At 51.1% G+C, this 18,528-nt stretch overlaps 1 long non-coding RNA gene across 1 annotated transcript; it reads left to right on the top strand.

Annotated features, from left to right (window-relative positions):
* Positions 1-1,717: 1,717 nt before the first annotated feature.
* Positions 1,718-16,869, top strand: LOC138818822 (uncharacterized). The gene is made up of 5 exons (XR_011369221.1): positions 1,718-1,801; positions 2,878-3,029; positions 8,755-8,872; positions 9,174-9,294; positions 16,189-16,869. It is a non-coding gene; the product is annotated as an uncharacterized lncRNA (long non-coding RNA).
* Positions 16,870-18,528: the final 1,659 nt, after the last annotated feature.

Below are 18,528 nucleotides of genomic sequence, written 5' to 3'. Positions count from 1 at the left end.
TTTTAGCAAAACTAACAATTTTAACACTTAGCGATTCCTTAGCTATTTACATTTGTTTAAAAAAAGCTACATTTAGTTCTCTTTTTAAATGATAAAACTTATCTGTGGCTTCCTTCCTCACGCTGCGCCTCGCCTACCGTCCTGTGCTGGCTGCCTGAAAGCCTGCCGCAGAGGCCGGGAGAGGCGTATTTATACACCAATGTCGACGCACACCCACGAAGCCCGTAACCCTCCGCCGGCTTTGTGAGGGAAGAAAAAGTAGTTCCCGGAAGAGATTAAAAATAGACTCTGACTTAACAAAACTTTCCAGATTTTTTCCTTCAGGTTTCTGGAACTTGAATGCAAATATCCAGAAATACTTGACTTACTAGCAAGTATTATGAACTGAAGAATTAGGCCAAAAAGAAAAAAAATGCAGACCCTTAGGAACTTTAAAAGTAGTTCTAAACAACTTTGATGTTTGCTTAGGGTGTGTTACGAAGTGTGTTACCGGGTGTGTGGACGGCGTTGGTTTACATTTTGTGGCTGGGCATCAGTTCACATCATACCACAGAGGATCAAAAGAAAATGGAGGGTGTCCCCATCCCCCACCAGATGAAATCCTGTGACCTTATCGAGATAGCACGGCTTTAATTTTGACTTTGAATGGAGACACCTGCCCGGCTTATATGGGAAGTCACCAAGTGGAATCCATTTAGAAAACGTCTCAAGCGGCCACAGAGAACCCGTGGTCGGGCCTGGGCCTCCAGCACCACCCCTGTCCCCGGAAGCTGCTCCCCCCACCCCCGGCCGGGCCTGGCCCCCGCCCCCGAGGCCTGGCCCCCACCCCCGGCCGGGCCTGGCCCCCGCCCCCGAGGCCTGGCCCCCACCCCCGGCCGGGCCTGGCCCCCGCCCCCGAGGCCTGGCCCCCACCCCCGGCCGGGCCGGGCCCCCCACCCCCGGCCGGGCCTGGCCCCCGCCCCCGAGGCCTGGCCCCCACCCCCGGCCGGGCCTGGCCCCCGCCCCCGAGGCCTGGTCCCCCACCCCCCCGGCCGGGCCTGGCCTTCTCAAACGTTTCAAACTCAATCTGGCCCCACGAAACACTGTGTCCCCGGCCAGGATTGAACACCCTAACCTTCCACGCCTTTGTTCAAGATCCCCAAAGCTAGATCACCATGGAAACCCAGCAGAAGGGCCCCTCCGAAACCCTCCCTCTCCCCATGGCGTCGCCCTCAAGGACACAGTAACCTTGGGCAGACATCCCCAGAGAGCTGGCTGAGGGCGGCAGCTGCGCAGCTCCAGCCGAAAGGGTGTTATTATCTGACCCCGTCTAATCCTGAACTGCCCACAGTCACAGCTAAAGTAGAACCCTTCCCGGACCCCCAAACTGCCATGAGGCTTTTTTTTAATGGTTTTTTTTTTTTTTTTTTTTTTAAGAAAGCAGCAGCCAGCGCCCCGCAGCACGCCCCCCTCCAGCAATCCCAGCCAGCTTCCGGCCGGGCAGCGCGGAGCGGGGACTAGGGGCTCAAAGGCTGGGGGAGGGGAGCGGCGCGCGCTTCCTCCCCGCCCCCACCCCCGCCGCGCAGGGATACGCGGGGGAGCGTGAGCCGCCGCCTGCCTTTGTGAAGCGCCGGCTCGAGGGCGGGAGCTGCCGGTTCTAACCGGCTCCAGCCGGTCCTGACCGCCTTCCAAGAGCGGTGGCGGTTGACGCAGCGCCTCCCTGCGCAGGCGCGGGCGGCCCCCACGGCCTGGGCTTGGAGGGGGTGGGGGAGGAGACGACTCTTCCTGGGCCCTGTTTTCTGCTTGGTCTCCATGTTTGGAGGTGTTGGTCTTTCTGGGGAGCCCTCGCTGCCCTCCATTGCTCTTCGGCGGGGGTGGGAGGGGGGTCATTCTCCCGTAATTAATATAGTGACGCACGACTCCTGCCTCGTGGCCCAGCGCCGCCATGCTGGGGCCGGGGCCGGACCGTGTGGGGCCGGACCGTGTGGGGCCGGGCCGGGCGTGGGGGGGGGGGGCCGGTGTCCTTTGGTTTTTTTGTATTATATATTCATAACATTATAGAACACGTATGAATTACATATAAAAACTGAAGCAGCGTCACAAAATGGTGTTCTCAGAGTCTGAGCTTCACCACCCCCCCCCGTGGGTGACACCCACCCTGCCCCTGAGGAGCTGCGTTCCAGAAACTTCAGTGGACAGGGTTTGAAAAAGTGGGGAAGGTCGAGCTTGGGACACTTGGGATGGCAGCTAAGTAGGACAGTTTAGTAGAGGTTGACAGCCGACTCAGGCCCTGTGCATCCTGTGAATGACCGTCTGGGGAGGGTGGGGGGGTCTGCGGGAGGGGCTCCTTCACGATCGGGGTGTCAGGGTGCCCCCCCCCAGGTTAACCAAGGCCCCTTCCCTCACCTCCCAGCCCAATGGAACAGTTGAAGCAGATTACGGAGATTACGGAGACACAACTAGTTCAGTGTCTGACGCTGGAATTGTTTTTTTTAAAGCAGAATGTTATCTCTGAGAGGAGGAAAATGGAGTCGGGTCTCCTTAACTTACAGATAAAGATTTGAGATCCTGGGGAATTTGTAACTTGCCTAAAATGAAGTACAGTTAATTAGCAGAAGGTGTTTTTAAATCTCAGAGTGCGGTGAGCTGCACAGCTGTGGGTATTTCCCAGCTGGGGAAGGGACTAGAACTAGAACTGGCTCCTCACCCTTAAGACATCCAGGCTTAGAGAAAGCCGGAAAGGAATGTTTTAAAACAACCCCTGGGGCTGGGGGCCAAACTTATTGCCTCTAGGATGAAATTTTCAAATCACATGAGCCACACCCTCGGCTCCTCCAGTACTTTGTCACTGTCCTCACCCTCTATTCCTCCTTTTCTTCCTTTTCCCTTTTTAAATAGATTTTTCCTATACTGTGTGAGATGCTGTATAACATTTGGTTGATTCCCTGGGCTCAGTGAAAGAAGATTAATTGGAGCTCAATACTCTGGAAGGTTTTGTGCTACAGGAAATAGCTCAGTAAAATACAGAGAGAAAATTCTAATTTTCATTGGTAAGTGAAAAATATTTTTAAAGAATACTGTAGACACTAACCACTATGTTTCACTGTATGGCCCAAACATTGACTGCCTTCATCGCTCCTACTTTCTGTTTCACAAAACAGACTGGCTGTTCCAAATACTCTGTTTTCTTTTTTTTTTTTTTTTTTTTTTTGGGTCCGGTCGTGGGGCCTGAACTCTGGGCCTGGGTGCTGTCCCTCAGCTCTTCAGCTCAAGGCTAGCGCTCTACCACTTGAGCCACAGCACCACTTCCGGCTTTTTTCTTTTTGCTTATGTGGTGCTGAGGAATTGAACCCAGGGCCTCGAGCATGCAAGGCAAGTGCTCTACCACTGAGCCACCTTCCCAGCCCCAAATACTCTGTTTTCTGTCTTCTTTTTATCTACTGAGTCTTCTGGATTTGTGTGTGTGTGCTTATCTGTCTGTCTAGGTATTGGGGCTTTAACTTGGCTTAACTTTTCTGCTCAAAGATAGTGTTGTACCACTTGAGCCATAGCTCCACTTACAGCTTTTTTGGTGATTAATTGGAGACATGGGCTTCCCAAGGTGGCTTCTCAAGGTGTGATCCTCAGATCTCAGCCCTCATGAGTAACTAGGATTACAGAGTAACTAGGATTACAGGCATGAAATTTTTTTCTTTCTTTTTTTTCTTTTCTTTTTTTTTGTGGATCATGGGGCTTGAACTCTGGGACTGAGCTCTTCAGCTCAAGGCTAGCGTTCTACCAGTTGAGCCACTGTGCCACTTCCAGTTTTCTGAGTGGTTTATTGGAAATAAGAGTCTCTCGGACTTTCCTGTCCAGGCTTGTTTTGAACCGAGATCCTCAGATCTCAGCCTCCTGAGTAGCTAGGATTACAGGTATGAACCACTGGCCCCTGCCTCAGAAGAAATTTTTTTCTTAATTGAGGATAGAACCCAGGGACTTACACATGTTTGTCAATCACTGTATTACAGAGCTGTACCCTTGGCACTTTTTGTGTGTATGTTGGTTGTAGGGTTTGAATTCTGGGCCTGGGCCCTGTCCCTCAGCCGTTCAGCTCAAGGCTGGTGCTCTACCACTTGAGCCACAGAGCCACTTCCGGTTTTCTGGTGGTTAATTGGAGATAAGAGTCTCATGGACTTCCTGTCCAGGCTGTCTGGCTTTGAACCGTGATCCTCAGATCTCAGTCTCTTGAGTAGCTAGGATTACAGGCGTGAGCCACCAAAAGTTTGTGACAGGTTCTTAATTATTGCCCCAGTTAGTCAGTGCCCGTGGCTCACGCCTGTAATCCTCGCTACTCAGGAGGCTGAGATCTTGAGCCACAGCACCACTGCTAGCTTTTTTTGTTTATGTGGTGCGGAGGAAACAAACCCAGGGCCTCATGCATGCAAGGCAAGCACTCTACCACTGGGCCACCTTCCTAGCCCCTGGAATTTTCTTTAAACAAGATAGCTTAGTATGCTCAAGACCCTGAGACTGATTCCCAGCACTACAAAAATAGATATCAAACAACATAACATGCCCCTATGCTCAGTGAGGAGATCAATAATACATTGGATAATGGGCTTTTTTCTCAGTCCTTGGAACAGATTTTTTTCAAGGCTCTTTTTTCTTTTTCTGGCGCTGGGCAGCTGTGTTCCTTTTTAACTTGCAGTGTGCCATTGCACTCTGACCTAGTCTTCTTTTGGCCCTAAGGACACAAGTGTTAAGAGGACGAGTCTATTTTGGCCAGTCATTTCCTGCTCCCCTCAGAACAGCTCAGACCAAAAATAGAAGGCCCTGGGCTCTTGTTTCTGACAGTCACCTTACTGACAAACCTTACTGAGTGACCTTGGGCCCAAACCCAATAACTTCTCAGTGACAATTTCCTGACGTGGGCACAGAGGATGAGCTCACAGAATCAATAAAGCTGATTTATAAAATATAGTAAGCCAAGGAGTGAAGATCGAAGATTTTAGGCCTCTGGGCCGTACTTCAGGAGGTGTGGCTCTGAGGCAGCAAAAATGTAGATTCAGGACTCTGGGCCTGCTTGTCAACATGGGTGCGTGTAAGCCCCTGACTCATGCCCCGCCAGAAACTCCCAGGGAATGCCAGAATCCATCCCACCCCTGCATCAGGGAGATGAGTCAGAACTAGCCCTGACTGAGGCCTGTGTCCAGCAGGGCCTGATGGTGCAGGACTACAACCCCAGCATTTGGGAGGTGAGGCCAAAAAATCACAAGTTCCAGACCAGCCTAGGCTACTTCAGACCCTTTCTCAAAAACAGATGGGGGGGGGTCTTATAATCCTGAAGTTAGTCCAGCTGTTTTTTATCTAAAAGGCAAAGGAAGTCTCAAGAAAACAACTTTCTTATTTTCTAAAGACTTCCAATTTGCAGTTCCCAGCCCCCTCTCTCAGCTGCAGATCTTCTCAGAGTCGATTTCTGGAACAATCGTTTGATTTTGGGAACAATGTGAGCCTGAGAGACTGTGGCACAAACTTGGGCTCCTCCCACACAAGAAAAAAAAAATCCCGCAGAGCTCTGCAGAGCTCCATCCTGCTCAAGAGAGAGAGCTTTGTTTCCTGGGGGATTTTAGACCGCTAAAAATGAACTCTGAAACAAGGGTAAACTCAGCCATTAGAACCCACCAGATACACCCATTGCCCTACAAGACCCAAGGGTCATTCCAGCAAAACCAGTTACAGAAAGTAGAAATGGCAGTGTCATTGCCTGTCCCCACAATGAGATGGGAGTCCCCATCCTACACCCCCCCCCACCTCTCACAGAAAGTGAAGCCACCTTGGCAGAAAACCAAGGGCACCAGATTCTTTGTGATGTGCGCGCACATCAGTACTTGGACTTGAACTCAGAGCCAGGACACTGTACCTTAGCTTCTTCCACTCAGGCTGATGCTCTACCACTTGAGCCCCAGTGCCACTTCCAGCTTTTTCTGCTTATGTGGTGTTGAGGAATCAAACCCAGGACTTCATGCATGCAAGGCAAGCACTCTACCACTGAGCCACCTTCCCAGCTCCTGGGAGACTATCTCCAGTTAATCACCCAAAAAATAAAAAGTAAAACTGTGGCTCTAGTGGTAGAGCACCCGCCTTTAGCTCAAAAGCTCAAAAGTGGTGCCCAGGCCCTGAATTCAAGCCCCAGGACAGGCAAAACAAAACAAAAAGCTTCTAAGGATTGCCCAAAGGAGACCACCACGTGGTTCAGGCAGTAGAGTGTTTATTTGGGAGAGCCAGACTGTGGGGCCACACCCTAGACTAGGGCATAGTGTGTGGCAGCTCAAAATAATGGTGGAGAAAAATTGTACAGGGAAGGGGGAGCCGGGACTGTAGCAGAGGAGGAAGTGACTTCAGAGCCTGGGGGAACCTCCCACTGTGCCCCAGGTGTGCAGCAACCAGTTACCTTGTGCTAGTGGGAACATTTAGGGAGGGCCACGTGCAGGAGAGGGAGCCAAGGGGAAGAGGTCTACATGGGGTGTCTGCTTGGAGAGAAAACAAAGAGAAGGGGCCAGTTTTCCCAGGCAGACCTAACACATTCCCTCTTGGATAGAATCTTCTTTTAGGGAAGAGAACAAAGGAGAAAATGTCCAACAAGATGAATTTCCCTACCCCCTGAGAGCTCTAAGATACTAGTTCTCTAAAGTAGTTTATTGGCTACATAATGTACTGGGCTCTGGGCCCTCAATTGTGTTGTGGATCTTTCTGGAAGGCCTGTCTGTGAGAGCCAGCTGTAACACCAGGAAATGTAAGAGGAAGACTAACAACAAAGAGCAAGCTAGAATTAGAGAAGCTGGTCTGGCTGCATCATTCTGTGGCTTAAAAATTCTGCAAGGAGCTGGGCGCTGGTGGCTCACGCCTGTAATCCTAGCTACTCAGGAGGCTGAGATCTGAGGATCGCGGTTCAAAGCCAGCCCGGGCAGGAGAGACCGTGAGACTCCTATCTCCAATAAACCACCAGAAAACCGGAAGTGGCGCTGTAGCTCAAGTGGTAGAGCGCTCGCCTTGAGCTGAAGAGCTGAGGGACAATGCCCAGGCCCAGAGTTCAAGCCCCACGACCGACAAAAAAAAAAAATCTGCAAGGAACCAGGGATCAGTAGCTCATGCCTGTAATCCTAGCTACTAAGGAGGTTGAGATCTGAAGATCTACGTTCAATGTCAGCCCAGGCCGGAAAGTCCCTTGAGACTCTTGTCTCTTAACTCCTCAAAAGCCAGAAGTGGAACTATAGCTCAAATGGTAGAGCCCTAACCTTGAGCATAAAAGCTAAGGGACAGCCAAATCCCTTCATTAGCTCCAGCCCAGAGTTCATGGTTGCTAGCTTTTCATTTCCCAAGGTCTCCTGAGATCTCCTTTTGGGTCAGCTTATCTGGCTGGAGATGTTCTGATCTCCTTGTTGAAGTCTCCCTGGCTTCCTGGTATCTGCATGGTCACATTTACCCAGCGCAGCTTTGTTTTCTTAATGTGCCTGGCAGCTCTAAGGCAGCCCTGTGAGAGAGGCTGCTGTAATCTTCCTCTCAGAAAGATCAGGAAAAAGCCTGAGGGACATTCCTCCTCTTGTCCCTCTGCCTGACACACATCTGGGACTCCAGATGTGTCTAGTCAAAAGATGTTTTCTAACTGAATAAGCCGGAAAAGTACTGGAGATTCAAGACCTACAACCAGAGCACAGTGGCATATAGGGAAGAATTCAATTAAGATGCAAAATATAATGAAAATAATAGAAAAAAAAAAACTGTGTGAAAATGATGATAGCACTGCAAGAGAGTAGCATTCTTCAGCAGGCCTCTAGAGGCCGCAAGTTTGGCCTGGGGTATTACCAGGCCAAGGTTAGATGTGGACTGGCCTTCGTTTTGGTTGAAATTGGATGGACAGGTTGACTGATAGGTAGGTGGGATTTAAGTACCAGGTCTGCATCTGTGCATGATTGAACAGTCTTGAATCCAGGCACCATAGGGCCAAGAGGTCACAATAGGTCATTGTTCTTGCCCTCCATGCATGTGTACTGGGGGGTGGGGAGAAGGGGGTTCTTCTTGCCAATGAATACTCTGGTTATCAGGACTTGATGCCAGCTGGTCTGTTCCCAGCCATTTCACCAGAATTATTATTAGCACTTTTATTTGTTTTTGTTTCTTCTTATCTATTTATTTATATATTTATTTTTGGTGCTGGTCTTGGGGCTTGAACTCAAGGCCTGGGTGCTGTCCCTGAGCTTTTGTGTTCACTTTGAGCCACACCTCCACTCCCAGTTTTCTGGAAGGTAAGTCTTATGGATTGTCCAGCATAGGCTGGCTTTGAACCAGGATCCTCAGATTTCAGCTTCCCGAGTAGCTAGGATTACACGCATGACCCACTGGCTCCTGGCTCATAATCAGAACTTTTACGGCACTGTGGAGGAAATCATTTAGGGTCTTGGGGTGTTTCCTTCAGGGGGCAGATCTGTGGACAGACCCCTGTGCTAGCTAGTGGCCTGGGTGATTCTCCTCATTACCTAGCAACCAGGAACCTTAAAGAGTCTGCCTTCTCTTAGATCCTCAAGAATTATAGTATATGCCTGGTAGTGCCACATGGGAGGGGGCGGTGACAGAACAACTGGTTCTCGGTCCTGAAGTGATCCACACATAAAAAATGACTTTGATCATCGTGTGTACCCATGGAAGGTTTTTCAGCGGCTTGTTCTGTTGCTGAGTAAGTACTGGGGGTGTTAGGGAGAAAGAACACGATGCTTAGAGACAACTCATGTACTTCCACAGGGACCAGGCCAGGGGCAGATGGAACACCTCCTCAGGATGGTGGAGTATGCAGCAGAGGAAGCTGGGAACTACTCTCCTCTCCCAAGAACTTCCTGAAGATGGCCTGCAGCCCCCAGAGGTGGGCGGGACAGGGCTCCCTGCAACTCCCGGTGAGCTTTCAGCCAGACAGGAGGGACAGCCAGGCTCAGCCCTTGTCATTCTGCAGCGTATGAGTCACTGTCCTGTCCAGTCCTGATCTGTGCAGGGCCTTGGGTTACCCACCCTTGCGGGCCTGCTGAGTGGAGTTTCTGGAATAGTTTGAAGGATTCTAAGGGGGGTGGCATCCACATTCTGGTCTGCCTGACCTGTGCAGTCACTGGCGGATGTTTGTGTTGTGGAGCATGACGCTTATTAAACATCACATGCCTCTCTGCCTGCAGGTGCTCACCGGCCCACAGCCACAGAGGATGCTGACTCTTCTTCCGTACTGCCATGGCCACATTCCATCCAGGCAAGGCTGCAGGACCAGGGTTCCAGGATCTCTGCCCCAGGGGGTTTCAGGTAAAAGCAGCATCATGCTGCGTGACCAGCCTTCTCCAGAATTCACCAACTAATTAATGGAGCAGAGCTGGGCAGGGCTTGAAGTGGACTGGGCCTGGAAGCTCACCCATAGCAAGTTCCCACGCCTGCAAGGAGACCAGTAGGAGCTGGGTGACAGCCTTGTCATAGCAAGGTTTCCTTTTTGTTGTTGTTGGTGGTGGTGATGTGGCTTGAACTCAGGGCCTGGGCATGGTCCCTGAGCTATTTGATCAAGGCTAGTACTCTACCACCTTGAGCCACAGCTCCACTTCTGATTTTCTGATGGTTCATTGGAGATAAGAGTCTCATGGACTTTTCTGCCTCAGTTACCTTTGAACTGTGATCCTCAAATCTCTGCCTCCTGGGGCTGGAAATGTGGCTTAGTGGTAGAGTGCTTGCCTAGCATGCATGAAGCCCTAGGTTCGATTCTTCAGTACCACATACACGGAAAAAGCCAGAAATGGCACTGTTGTAGAGTGCTAGCCATGAGCAAAAGAAGCTCAGGGAGGGGCTGGGAAGATGGCTCAGTGGTAGAGCGCTTGCCTTGCATGCCTGAGGCCCTGGGTTCCATTCCTCAGCACCACATAAGCAGAAAAAAAAAAAGCCAGAAGTGGTGCTGTGGCTCAAATGGTAGAGAGCTAGCCTTGTGCTGAAGAGCTGAGGGACAGTGCCCAGGCCCAGAGTTCAAGCCCCACGACCAGATTCCCCCCCATCCCCCCAAAAAAAGTCACATTCTGGCTGGAAGTGGTGGCACATGCCTGTAATCCTAGCAACTCAGGAGGATTACAATTCAAGGCCAACCCTACACAAAATCAGCAAAATCCCAACCCAACCCAACTTGTTAGTTGGGTACTGTGGTGTGCCCCATGATCCCAGCTACATGGGGGAAAGATAGGTAAGCAGATCACAATCTGAGGCTGGCTCCAGGCAGAAACTCAGGATGCTGTCAGAGAGCAAACAGGGCTGTTTAAACTCCAGTAATACAAACACACACACACAGACACACACACATACACATAGCTGACCTATGGCCCAGTCCTGTCCCTTACTGCCTCTGTCCCCACCTGCTCAGTAGAACCAAAGCCACCTCCACACTGGTGGTGTGTGCCTGTGATCCTGGATACCCAGGAGGAGGCTGAGATCTGAGGATCTTAGTTTGAAGCTAGGTTAGGCAGACAAGTCCAAGAGACTCTCATCCCCAATGAACCAGCAAAATTGTGAAACTGACCTCATGGCCCAAATGGTAGAGCAACAGCCTTGAGCAAAAAAGTCAAGTGAGAGCATGAGGCCAGTTCAAGCCTTAGTATAGGTGTGCGTGCGCGCGCACACACACACACGGGAAGCTGAGATGATGTTACTGTTACGGGAGGTAACATCAGCAAAAACAATACACAAGAGAGAGAGTTTTAGCCTGAAGATTCCAGAAGTGTCCATAGAGACCATAACCTTAAAAGATGATTAAAAGATGAGCATCGGTGGCTCAGGCCTGTAATCCTAGCTACTCAGGAGGCTGAAATCTGAGGATCTTGGTTCAAAGCCAGCCAGGGCAGGGAAGTCCAAAAGACTTTTAACTCCAATAAACCACCAGAAAAAACAGAAGTGGCGCTGTGGCTCAAGTGGTAGAGCACTAGCCTTGAGCTGAAGAGCTGAGGGACAGCGCCCAGGCCCAGAGTTCAAGCTCCATAACCCTCCCTCCCCCCGCCCCCCAAAAAAGAGTAGGCTTTAATATTGGTGGGGTGGGAGGGGTTTTGGATGGGAGGGGGAGGAGGGAGCGGGGTCCTCCACCTCCACAATTTGCAAGGCTTGTTCTGTTGAGGGGAGGAATAGGCTGGTGTGGTTGGCAGGAAGGTGCAGGGATTGGTGGGAGCTGGGAAAACAGTGAATGGAGCCTAGAGTAAGGAGTTGGGAAGGGTGGGGCTCTAGAGCAGGGACTGAAGTACTGGTGCCCTGTGTCCTGGGCAGAAGGATGACTGCTGGGGGGGTGGGGAGGGCTTTGGAAAGGATCAACTGGCTGGCTGGCTGCCCGGGGGGGTGGACCAGGGAAGGGCTCTGAAGTATATAGTTATAGGCCCAGCCAGAGGCTGCAGAGGCCTAGATTGAGGGGGGTGGGGCCAAGAGGAGGAGGCAGCCCGCTTTGCTCCCTTCTCTACAGAGGCCCTACCCCCACCCAGATTCAGCTTTGCTGGCCCGGCTGGCTGCTTATGGCGTTTCCTTCTCTGTCCCCCGTGAATGCTGCCTGCGGCTGGCGTCAGTGCCAGCCTGCCCGCCACCCCGCCCTGCACACGTTGGGCTAGGGCAGCTTGTGCTTTTCCAGAATGATTATGCATTGTTAGCAACATGGCTCCCTCAGTCACCAGCCACTGTACCGTTGCTGTCTAGTTGTGGGAGAGAGGAAGGATGCCATTGCAGACCCTGAAGAGGGGAGACCGATGAGATGCCCTGCACAGCTGCTCATTCCAGATCATTCCAGACCAGCACCCTGTCCCCACTCACCCTGCTGCAGCCACCATCCAAACAAGAACAGCAGAACTGCTGAGGCTTCCCAGTGCCTTTCCACTCCTCCATCTGGAAGCTTCTAGAGCTATACAAAATCTCCCCCTCTTCCAGTGCAGAGTTCCCCGATAATTGCTGAGACAGGAGACCCAGAAGTGCCCTCCTCCCAGTACTGAGCCCCCTCGGTTTCATTCCAGCCCCAGGCCCCGTGCCCTAGGGGATGCCACCCACAAAGACCTTGTGTAAGGCAGGAGCCACTGGCCCTCCTCCCCTCCCTGTCCCCTAAAAGAACTCCAGACCAGCAGGGCTGAGGAGGAGGAGCAGGAACTGAACTCTGGAAAAGGAATCCCGGTGGAAATTTCCACAGAATGGAAATTTCTGCACTGAGAGAACCTTCAGCTGAGGACCTGAGCTAGCGACAGCCTAGATCACAAGGCCACCTTCCCCATTCTCCATTCTCCCCCATCTTCAGCCACCTGCTGTCCCTCCCTGAAGCGGGGGGGGGGGGGGCATCATATACCCCCTCCCTCAGCTGCCGCCTCCCGTTATTCTCAGAGACCTAATGACTCCTTTTTTTCTTTTCTGCCAGTCCTGGGGCTTGAACTCAGGGCCTGGGCACTGTCCCTGAACATCTCTGTGCTTCAGGCTAGCACTCTACCACTTGAGCCACAGCACCACTTCTAGCTTTTTCTGTGTATGTGGCACTGAGGAATCAAACCCAGGGCTTCATGTATGCTAGACAAGCACTCTACCACAAAGCCACCTCCCCAGCCATAATTATTCTCTCTCTTTCTTTCTCTCTTTCTTTCTTTCTTCTTCCTTCCTTCCTTCCTTTCTTCCCCCCTCCCTCCCTCCTCCCTCCCTCTCTCCCTTCCTTCCTTTTTCTTCTTTTTCTTTTTTTGCTGAGAACCTTGCACTTGCTGGGGATAGGCAAGTGCTCTTCCACTGAGCTGAGTCCCTAGCCCCCCTAGTTACTCTTTTTTTTGGTCCGGTCTTGGGGCCTGAACTCTGGGCCTGGGCGCTGTCCCTCAGCTCTTCAGCTCAAGGCTAGCGCTCTACCACTTGAGCCACAGCGCCACTTCCGGCTTTTTTCTGTTTGCTTATGTGGTGCTGAGGAATCAAACCCAGGGCCTCATACATGCAAGGCAAGCGCTCTACCACTGAGCCACCTTCCCAGCCCTACTCTTTTTTTTGTTGTTGTTGTTGGTCATGGGGCCTGAACTCTGAGCCTGGGCTGTCCCTGAGCTCTTCAGTTCAAGGCTAATGCTCTACTACTTGGGCCACAGCACCACTTTCGGTTTTTTCAGTTTTTGTGGTGCTGAGGAATGGAACCCAGGGCTTCATGAATGCTAGGCAAGCACTCTACCACTGAGCCACATTCCCAACCCCCTCCCCCCAGTTACTCTGGATGTTCCTCTGCCTGTCTCTGACATGTACACACATACACACACACACACACACACACACACACACACGCGTGCCTGTTCCCCCTCCAGGAAGCCTTCGCACTGAACTGTCAGACCCTGTGGCGTCACCCTGATGGTGCCCTTCCCCTTGGCTGAGTGACTCATTTGTTATCTTGAGGCACATGGCTTTTATTGTGGTTCGTCATCATCGTTTAACAGCCTTGAAAACAGAGTCCTCATCTTATAAGTCCTGCCCCAGCTCCTTGATTCAGCCCTCCATGTTGTCCACGCAGCACAGTCACCCCTGTGTGGCCTGGGGCCGACCCTGGGGACTATCAAGGTTCACCCTGAGTTCTAGCTGGTGCTCCCTGTGGATCCCCATAACCCAGACCAGCAGGAGTTGGATGGGAGGTCGTGGATTTGCCCTTCCTCCTGCCCCAGCCAGGGCCCTCGCACAAGCAGACCCAGAGGGGGAAGGGCAAGGACTCAGCCCTGCCCCAGCTTCCTTCCCCAGGAGCTACCTGGCCACAGACTTGGTGATTCAGGGGGCCCAGGGTCCTCCCATTCACCCACTCAGCCTAAATGTCGCCTCTTCCCCACCCCCCAATCACAGGCCTCCCAAAGAACGGTAAGCCCCATCCATGACCCAGCCTGGTTCCTCCCGTGGGGTCTGGACTCTGGCAGGGGACTTCATTGTCATCCTCACTGAGTTCCAGTGAGCTGTGAGGCTATCACGAGCCCCGTGTCCTAAAGTAGTGGGCACGTAAAGTGATGATCCTCCCGTGGCTGGACCACATCAGGGACAATTGGCACCAGCCACGGGGCGACCCCTCCACCGTCCCCAGAGCTGACCCCAGCCAGGCAAGTCTCAGGAAGGGGTTAAACTTTCTAGGTCGGTCTTGGTACAGCAAAGAAGGTTGGGGGAAAAAAAAAGTCAGGCCAGAGTCTGGGTGGAATTTTCCAAAGCTCATAAACAGGACCAGTAGGGGTTGCTAAGGGAGGTCACTATGGAAACAATCACGTGTCTCGGCCTTCTGGTTATTCCAGCCTGACTGCGGGACTCCATGCGACACAAGCTCCAGATCTCTGTCCATTGGCTGTCGCCGGCCTCTCACCACTGAGATCTAGCAGGGGATTGGTCAAGTGCAGTTGCTGGGCTGGAACCTCCTGGGAGCTGTTGTTCTGAACTGAAGATGTTAGATAGACTGCCAAAGATGTTTCCATAGGAACCACTTTCCTCTCTGACTTCCTCATAAGTCTGTGTAGATGAAGTACTTTTCCAAAGGCAAAAGTAGATGTCAGCCATTTTCTACTGGCCCACCTTTCTTTGGAAAGCAAACGTTGTTTCCAGAGTACTCAAGGAATTTTAGAGCCCTGGCTCTGGTTATTAACCTGGCCCCCGGGGGCCTTAGTGTCTTTCTGCTAAATTAAAGAATTCATTCTAGAACTCACTACCCTGCTGGGCTGGAGGGAGGCTCTGACCTGACCAAGTTTGCAAGTCAGGGCCTGGCACTTGCTTGGGAGCTGTCGCTGAGCTTCTTTTCCTCAAGTCTAGTGCTCTACCACTTGAGCCACAACACCACTTCTGGCTTTTTTTGAATAGTTTAATGGAGGTAAAAGTCTCATGGACTTTTCCTTCCTAGGCTGGCTTCAAACAGCCATCCTCAGATCTCAGCCTCCTGAGTTATTAGGACTACAGGCATGAGCCATTGGTGCTGACTTGTTTAGCTTTTTCACCCAAGGCTGGTGCTCTGCCACTGGAGCTATACCTCCATTTCTGGCTTTTTACTAGTTAGAGACCGACTCTCAGACTTTTCTTCCTGGGCTGGCTTTGAATCACAGTCCTCTGAACTCAAGACTACTAAGAGCTAGGATTTCAGGCATGAGGCACACTGGTGCCTGACACTGTACTGTCTTTCTAGGCCCTAATTTAAATGAAGATGAAAACAACATGGGTTAGCTCAAAACATAAAAGCCCTGGGTGTCTTACCTACCATGAGCCTAGCTCAGCAATCCAGAGCCCTGGCTTCTGATCTAAACTGCTACTGAGCCCCTCTCACCGGGTTACTTCTGTAAGTCATTCGTCCTTTCTTGGCCTCAGTTTTCCCATCTCTAAAAGAGGCAGACCCAGATCATTGCCATTTACTTGGCATCCTTCTAGAAAAGAAGTCGAACCACCATGCCCCCTTGCCTACTAGCTTTGACTACAACCTTTGAAAAGATAAGAGTTTTGAGGGCTGGGAAGGTGGCTCAGTGGTAGAGTGCTTGCCTAGCATGCATGAAGATTCCTCAGTTCAATTCCTGAGTACCACATACACAGAAGAAGCCAAAAGTGGCGCTGTGGCTCAAGTGGTAGAGTGCTAGCCTTGAGCAAAAGAAGCTCAGGGACAGTGCCCAGGACCTGAGTTTGGGCCCAGGACTGGTGAAGGAAGGAAGAAAGGATGGATGGAAGAAAGAAAAGAAAGAATGAACATTGAGACAAGGTTTTTGAAACTGGGGCCCACTAACCTAGAGCAGTTTAGGGTTGTGTCTACTGTGGGTTTTTTTCCCTTTCTCTCTCTTTTTTTTTTTTTTGGTCAGTCGTGGGGCCTGAATTCTGGGCATGGGCGCTGTCCCTCAGCGCTTCAGCTCAAGGCTAGCGCTCTACCACTTGAGCCACAGCGCCACTTCCAGCTTTTTCTGCTTATGTGGTGCTGAGGAATGGAACCCAGGGCCTCATGCATGCAAGGCAAGCGCTCTACCACTGAGCCACATTCCCAGCGCCCTTTCTACTCTTTTAATATAAACAGCCTTTTTTTTTTTTTTTTTTTTTTTGGTAAGACAGGGTCTCAGCCTGCAACTCTCAATCCTTTTGCCTCAGTTTACCAAGTCTTTGGATTATTGGCATGTACTTATGACAGGGTTTCATTGAACTTGTTTGATATTAATCTTCAAATGCATGCACAGTTGATCTTTTTTTTTTTTTAATTTCTTACAGTTGGTTTGTTCCATCAAGCTGTAAACAGAATCCATTGTCTTTTCACTGACTGGTCTCTTAAGACTTGCTGAAGAATCTGGGTTGTTGTGGAATTTTCCACATTTTGGAGTTTGCTGATCAACTCTCTGTGGTATGGTGTGACATTCCTGAACTGCCTGTAGACAAGTCATTATATCTGCAGCCTTGATCCACTTCAAGCCTCACCATTTTAAGATATTTTTTTAATTTTTATTTTTTGTCAGTCATGGGGCTTGAACTCTGGGCCCAGATACTGTCCCTCAGCTCTTCAGCTCAAGACTAGCACTCTTATACTTAAGCCACAGCGCCACTTCTTGAGCTGAAGAGCTGAGGAACAGAGCCTAGGCCCAGAGTTCAGGCCTCATGATCAACAACAACAAAAAAAGAGTCTCACAGACTTTCCTGCCCAGACTGGCTTTGAAACATGATCCTTGGACCTCAGCCTCTTGAGTAGCTAGGATTACAGGCATGAGCCACTGGTGCCTGGCCAATTTTAATAATTTTAAAAGGCCAGCTGTGGTGGCCTAGCAAGAGGATCTTAAGTCGGAAGCTAGCCTATATTAAAAAATTTTGTGTGTGTGTAGATGGTGTTGACAGATCCAAATTAAAAATACAGTGAATGGTCTTGGTATGTTTCTCAGTGGAACATTTGCTTAGCAGCTTTGAGGCTGGATTCCATCCCCAGGACTGCAAAAATAATAAGATGGGAAGCACCTTCAGGGCTTCATCTGACCCTCTCTGGTTCCGTGTCTCATCCCTGGGTTTCACCCAAGCCTCAGGAAAGCTCGTGCCCTGCCCTGCGGCCTGGCGAGGGTTGAGTCATCCTGCCTCCTCTCCACTAACACAGACTCAGTGGTCAGCATGATAGCCTGCGTCTCTGTGTGATGACCAGTGGGAGACATTTCCTGGATAAAGCTGCCAGCAAAAGCTGACTTTCCCTGGGGCACTGGGGAACTTTGGGGACTGGTTCTCTTCACTGTCTTTGGCTCTTAGGAAAACTTAAAGCCACACCAAATGCCGGGCGCTGGTGGCTCACGCCTGTAATCCTAGCTACTCAGGAGGCTGAGATCTGAGGATCGCGGTTCAAAGCCAGCCCGGGCAGGAGAGACCGTGAGACTCCTATCTCCAATAAACCACCAGAAAACCGGAAGTGGCGCTGTAGCTCAAGTGGTAGAGCGCTCGCCTTGAGCTGAAGAGCTGAGGGACAGCGCCCAGGCCCAGAGTTCAAGCCCCACGGCCGACAATAAAAAAAAAAAAAAGCCACACCAAATGCACAGCCTTTTTTTTTTTTTTTTTTTTCTGTTGTTGTTGTTGTTAGTCATGGAGCTTGAACACAGGCCTAGACACTGTCCCTGAGCTCTTTTTATGTTGGTGGTGGTGTTGGGGCTTGACCTCTGAGCCTGGATGCTGTCCCTCAGCTCTTTAGCTCAAGGTTAACGCTCTACCACTTGAGCCACAGCGCCACTTCTGGTTTTCTCAGTGGTTTATTGGAGAGAAGAGTCTCATGGACTTTCCTGGCCAGGCAGTTTTGACCCATGATCCTACACAAAGATGTGTAACTCCCGCCCTAAGCTGTTACCTGGCCAACAAGTCATTAGACTTCACATGCCAATAGAGCACACACACACATGCACACGTAGTATGCACACACACATGTGTGCACACATACACACAGACTTGGTCTGCAGTGGTGAGCCCAGAGGTGGAGCTGCATAGCCATGTGGCTGGGCACAGGAGGCCCTGGGTTAAATAGCAGTCGAGGTTGGGCTGGTGTGGGTGCATAGAATCAGGTGTGGGTGCAGACAATCACGCTGCAAAGGTACAGAGGTAGGAGGAACACAGGCAAGGAGAGTGCATGCAGGGGCAAGTCCCAGCGCGGGCCCACCCATGGCTCGGCAGAGTAGGAGAATGAGCTGGGTGCTGGGAAGGCCTCTGGCTGAGAAGGCAGGAAGTGTATCAGGCCCCTGCTGGGAAAATAACACTGAGATGTCAGCCAGCTAAACATCATGGGGCATAGGGACTACAAAGGAGGCGGTGTCTGAGCTAGGAAATTATAATCACCTGGCAGCACAGGCCTCAAACTCCAGACTCCACCTCATTTGGTCTTTTTTTTTTTTTTTTGGTCGGTGGTGGGGCTTGAACTCTGGGCCTGGGCGCTGTCCCTGTGTTCTTCAGCTCAAGGCAAGCACTCTACTGCTTGAGCTACTGACCCGTCCAGCAGGTTCAGTTATTCGTTAGGCTCGAGGAGGTGCCTCCTAAAAACCAATGGGGGCGAGAGAGAAAGGAGACCAAGCGCAGAAAGAAAGACAAAGTCAGTCTGAG

The sequence above is a fragment of the Dipodomys merriami genome, unplaced genomic scaffold, assembly GCF_024711535.1.
Source record: "Dipodomys merriami isolate MVZ:Mamm:240054 unplaced genomic scaffold, mDipMer1.0.p SCAF_78, whole genome shotgun sequence".
NCBI classification, from domain to species: domain Eukaryota; kingdom Metazoa; phylum Chordata; class Mammalia; order Rodentia; family Heteromyidae; genus Dipodomys; species Dipodomys merriami.
Note: the sequence above shows the minus strand (reverse complement) of the source record. Positions and strands in the feature narration are given on the sequence as shown.